Raw genomic sequence first — 6,000 nt, 5'->3', positions numbered from 1 at the left:
CATGTTTTTTTTTATTTTGATTTTTATTTTCAATTATTATAACCATTAAAATCATCTCCGCCCATACTTTTTTGCATAAAATAATGTAGGTACTTGTTCATTCATTATTTATATTTTACAACAAAAATAATTTTTTTTAATTTATTTTAGTGTCGTTCTAATATTATTATAAATAACTAGTAAAAATCCCCGGATTTGCCTCGGTCGGTCTTTTTTTGTTTTATTTTTTTTGTATTCAAACACCATGAAGCATGTAGCTATGCATGCAAAACATGGCGTGTAGACAACTCACAAACTATGACATCGCTACAACTCTTCTTAATAACATGGAAGGTTCCGGAAGAACTCTATTATGTCTCCCCCTCCAACAAAATACATTGGTTACGATTATTATATATTATCATTATGTTTATAAATAATATTATTAATAGTACTATTGATTTTTAATTGTTTGTGTTTTAAATATGTAAACCAAAACGTTCCAAAAAAAAATTTAAGACTTGAATAGTGAAAAATAATAATAATGGGAATAATAATAATAATAATAATAACAATAATAAAATTATAAAGCCGTTGCTATTTCATAATAATAATAATAACAATAATAAAATTATAAAGCCGTTGGTATTTCGTAGCTATTCTGTATCTATTTTCTTCCGTGGGTAGTCCGTAGCTATTTTGTAGCTAATTACCAACGGAATACCTACGGATGTACGTCCATCGTTATTCCGTAGCTATTCCGTTACTAATTTAGGACATTCTATTTCGTAGGTATTCTATGTGAAAGTACTGATAAAATAATGGCAATTAAAGAAGAAGGACCGGAGCAATTAGACAGTGGTTAAGATGGAGGTGAAAGTCGCCGATTAGATAAGTCAGAAAAAGGAGACTCGTGGTGGTGTCTGTCGCTGCACAGCACTGTCTGAAGTACGCTTCAACCTGAATTTGGTATTTTCTTTGTTTATCTTTTCTATTATGTTATGCCTGTGTTTTTTTTTTTTTTTGCTTCTATATGTTAACCCACAAATGACTTTTTCAGCAAAGGGTTCCCTCGCCACATTCTCCACCGTCGTCAATACGAAGACCATCACTGATCGATCAAGATATCTCAACCTGGCCACTACCATCATCTTCTCTGTTTTTCAATCAAGGTACCTCCATATTTTGTTTTCGATGTTTTAACTTTTAGAACCGTGTTACAAATTAAAAACATAATCAATAGAATCTTTATTTTCATGTTAATTAGATTATATGCAGGTGAATAATTCTGGGATTGGTGGACTTATGGAGATAATGAAGCTTTTAGAGATTCAATATCTTTGTTTTATCAAAGAAAAAAAATGAAAGGAGAAATCTTTCACCACTACCACCATTTCTCTCTATGCAGGCTGAAAGTTTAAATAGTGGCATTGCTTAAAATGCTTGAAAGTTTAAATGGTGAAGTGGGTTCAACAAGCATTGCTTAAAATGCTTGAAGGAACTGTGAGTTCTATTCATAAATACATTACTATTTGATGTTCAAACTTTATAAAATGTTGGATGGTTTTCAAATATTTTTTATTGTTTATTTTTCAGATTGTTAATGTTCCGGATGATTGAGCTCAAAATCGGCCTGAAGGTAATGGCATTCAGGTCCTACCTAAATGGATAATGTCTTATTTACACATTTCTTTAAAATACTGATATTTCCCATTAACTGCATATTTTGCCCATTCGAGCTTTGTGTGAACCAGAACTGTTTAATTGGTTGGTTCCTTTGATCCGTAACAGACCACAATCCTGCTCCTACGCCCTGAAGTTAAGGCAATATTTTGAAACCATATGAAGTTGGTAATATTGTTGAATGTTAACTATGATAATCAGATACTGTTTTAATTGTGTCTTGAGATGAATATGTGTTACTTTCTTGTGCAGGGAACATACAATCTGATACCAAATGCTAGAACTTGTAGGTATATTATAACAACTAATTTACTAAATATATTGAATTTTAATGAAACCTGAATCCCAAGTGTTGCAATCATAGGATTGTGAAGATATGGACTTGGAAAAGGACCGAGGATAGGACTACAGGGGGAGGAGTAGTGGATATTGTTGAATTATTGAAGGCAAATGGAAGAAAGTAAAAAACTTTGGATATACATACAATTTGTGAGGAGCATTAGATTGGACATTCAGATAAGTTTATTACACTGTAAACAATATTTTCAGATTTTTCTTGTTTTGAATATTTCATATATGGTTAGTTGTTTATATGAGTATTATTCTTCCTTTTTTTTTGTCTGGTTAGAGGTAAAAAAGAACACAACATCTGCATTTTCCCTGCGTCAATATAACATGGGCAAATGTCATATTAGCCGATCAAACTTTTCGTGTTTGTTTTAAAAGGTCCCCAAACTTTTTTTTTGCACATTAAAGAAATATACTTTCATTTTACCGTTTAATTACATCCCTTTACCGATTGTAAAAGGTTTATCCCCTGTTTTCGTGACATGGACACCACCGTGGAATATTACTGTTGAAATCTTGGTCCCCAAGAATTGCCAAGTCATTGCTAATGGTCCCCTTATAAACCGTCTTCCCCTAAATCCGTCTTCCCCACCACTTTGTTACCCTAATCCGTAACATTCACATCATCGACTTCGCTTTTTTTCCCACGTATAAATCAAGAAGATGGCCTCAGAACAAAGCTTCTCCTATGGTGGTTTCAGAGCTTCAGAACTAGACTTACCAAGTAATTACGAACTTCATGCCATGGAAACCCAATTGGAGATTGAGGAAATGCGAGATGAGATGCGTCAACAGCTTGGCGAGTTTAGGGAGGAGATACGCAACTTGAAAAGGAAAGTGACAATGATGGGTGTTGTTGGAGTTGCAGTGATGTCGTTGATTGGGGTTTGTGTTTGCGTCGAATGCAGTGGATGGGGATTTTGGTGGGTGTAGTTTAGTTCGTAGGTAGCACGATGGCGATTAGTCTCTTTTGGGTTATCAGGGTTGTCGAAGGTTGTGTCTTTTTGTCTAATTTCATCATTTACTAGTATATATGTATGTATTAGGTTATGTGTTGTTGGTTGTTTTGAACAATGGTGCCCATTGAGGCTGTAATGGTGTTTAGAACCAAATTTTTGGGGGGTTTTTGTTAAGACAATAACCTCAGTTGTAATGGATGAATGAAATGAAATGTAGTTCCTATTTTAACCTTTGTTTTTGTAACATCCCAAAATTCAAGGCGAAAATTTTCATTTTTAAATAAGTTAATATAAAACCATATGCAATAAAACTGTCAATAATAATGTCTCATGTCAAAACCAAAGTGTCAATAACAAAACATAATGTCATAAAACCATATCAGAGTGTAATCCCAAGGATCTCATGTGTGGAAATCATAGTATGATGCGCTGCGATCAAGCCGGCTCCTTTCCTTTGAAAATAAAACACCCGAAACCAAAACTGTAAACCGTAAGCACGAAGCTTAGTGAGTTCCCCCATCATACCACATACCACATAATACATCGGTATCTTTCAACCGGTAACTGCCATCGGTACCTTTCAACCGGTAACCGGGGACTATTTCACCCCTACCATTGATCACATACTAACATCATAAACATGCTGATTACATACTAACATATCGTAAACAGACAGATAAGCATTGCATGGGTTCTGTATACCCCTTCGGTATCTTTCAACCGGTATCCGCCATCGGTATCTTTCAACCGGTAACCGAAGACTATTTCACCCCTACCACTATCATACAATAACAGGATATGATCATACAGTTAGGCATATCTGGGGTACTGACCTACCCTTTGGTCCTAATGATCGAGTCAGGGAAAAACTATTCCCTGCTACTACCACTAACACACATAGCATATCACATAAGCATATCACATAAGCATATCTCATGAGCATATCACATGAGCATATCTCATGAGCAGACTCAATCCCACACTGCTGAAGTCCCGCAAACTCAACCCTAGCTGCTGGATGACAGATTCCCGATCTGTCAATATCAAAACATTACCCAATTAATAATTGGGTTCCACTACATAACCATAAGTACATGCTTTGGGCAATTACTACATTACCCTTAGCTTGGCTTATTCATGCCCAAGGCCCAATTCATAGGCCCAAAGTCGACTATGACTCAAAGCCCAACATATGGCCCAATTTTCCAAATTAGGCCCAAACCTATATAAGGTCTTACCAAGGCCCAACCAAAAGTCCAGTCCAACATTTAACCTTCTAATGGCCCAATATCATATAATCCTTAAGGCCCAACTATGGCCCATTTATGGCCCAATTTTCCAAATTGGGCCCAACTCCTCATATGGACCTTACCCCAAAGCACATTAATCATTCAAGCCCATTTGTCTGATCTTGGATGGCCCATTAATAACCCAATCATCAAGGCCGAATAAAAGGCCAACAATACACCCAAATGAAATTAGGTTTCACATAAAATGACGATTAGGGTTAAGTGTTTCTCACTTAACCCATTATGGACTTAATCCATTAAGTCAATCATTCTTCTAAAAAAGTCATATGGTGTGATTGGGCTTAATCACACAATTCCATTCCAATTGCCCAAAAGTGGGTCCCAATAAGTCCAAGCCCATAAATCCAATATTAGGGTTTTCTAATCCCATCTTAGCCCAATAGGCCTAAAACCAAGTCCTTAAGCCCATTAGGGTTTTCCTTAGGCCAATTAGGGTTTATTACACCCATTAGTCACATGTTTGGGCTTTGGGTCCATTAAGCTTCATTGGGCCCATTAGGGTTTCTTAGTCCCTTGTCCAAACATCCAAGCGAGTCCAAACACCATCAAGGCACACCGCCACCCGACACGGCGGCCGGTGGCGGCAGCCACCACCTCACGGTGGTGGTTTCGAATTTCTTTCCATTATTCAATTTGTAATTTACATTTTACAATGTTGAAACTCAAAATAAACACATACACTAAACAACATAAGCACACACACAGCCACCCTATGGTGGCCGGTGGTGGTAGAAGGTGGCAGCCACCACCTCACGGTGGTGGCGGTGGCTAATCCTCGATTTCCCGGTTATGCATAACACACACACACACTTCATGCTATACTCCATCGGAAAATAGACTCGCACCCAGTGAATACCCACTGCCACCCACACACGGTGGTCAAGGGTGGCAGAAAACACATGGCGGTAGCAGCTTCGGCAACACCATGGAGAGGTGGCAGCGGCGGTCTTGACGGCGGTGGGCAGATGGTGGCCTTCAGGAGCTCGTTTCCGGTGACAGCAAGCTAACAGCCACACGAACTCACACCCACCACCCATGGTGGCTGATGGTGACGAGATAAAGCAGCGGTGGAAGGCAGATGGGCTTACCATCGATCTTCCGGTCACTCACGATGCTCGCAGCAGCAAAACCCCAGTCGATCGTCGATCTTGGCGGCGGGCTTAACGAACACACCGTTTCCGGTAGCGGGGCTGTGACAGAGGCAACCCCCGGTAAAGCATCAGCGATTGAGGTCGTTCCAATGGTTCCGGCGGTGGCTTCCGTGGTCGCTGTGGCGTTTGGATGGCAAGGCAGCGGCGGTAGTCGGCTGGACTCGCGCGGATCGGAACATGAATGAAGGGCGTCGGCGATTGAAGAGGTGAATGGTGGCGGCTGGAGGGATGTATAAGGTTGGAGGGTGACGGCTGCATAAGAATGGTTGATAGGGTTAGGGTTTTGAACCCTTAATACCCGCTCCATCTAAATGTTTCCCATATTGACAATAACAGTCCCTCCCTTCATATTTTCTTTCAAAGCAGAGCCAATATTTACCATTCAAACCCTCAATACATAAATTTCTTTCATAATAAGTCCAGATTTACTAAACAGCCCCTGTCTTCTAAAATCTTTGCGAAACTAATCCAGAATTTACAAAACCGCCCCTTTCTTGACAAATTCTTTTCAATTAAGGTCCAGAATTTACCCTTCAGCCCTCAACTTCTAAATTTATGACAATTGGCCCC

At 38.9% G+C, this 6,000-nt stretch overlaps 2 long non-coding RNA genes across 2 annotated transcripts; both read left to right on the top strand.

The window, feature by feature from the left end:
• Nucleotides 1-839: 839 nt before the first annotated feature.
• LOC145129720 (uncharacterized) lies at nt 840-1,447 on the top strand. Its single transcript, XR_013717629.1, has 3 exons — nt 840-948; nt 1,040-1,151; nt 1,247-1,447. It is a non-coding gene; the product is annotated as an uncharacterized LOC145129720 (long non-coding RNA).
• Nucleotides 1,448-1,704: 257 nt separating this feature from the next.
• Nucleotides 1,705-2,248, top strand: LOC145128991 (uncharacterized). Its single transcript, XR_013717232.1, has 3 exons — nt 1,705-1,830; nt 1,915-1,948; nt 2,027-2,248. It is a non-coding gene; the product is annotated as an uncharacterized LOC145128991 (long non-coding RNA).
• Nucleotides 2,249-6,000: the final 3,752 nt, after the last annotated feature.

Source organism: Lactuca virosa, chromosome 8, assembly GCF_052849685.1.
Source record: "Lactuca virosa cultivar CGN04683 chromosome 8, Lactuca_virosa_CGN04683_v6, whole genome shotgun sequence".
Classification (NCBI taxonomy): Eukaryota; Viridiplantae; Streptophyta; class Magnoliopsida; order Asterales; family Asteraceae; genus Lactuca; species Lactuca virosa.
Note: the sequence above shows the minus strand (reverse complement) of the source record. Positions and strands in the feature narration are given on the sequence as shown.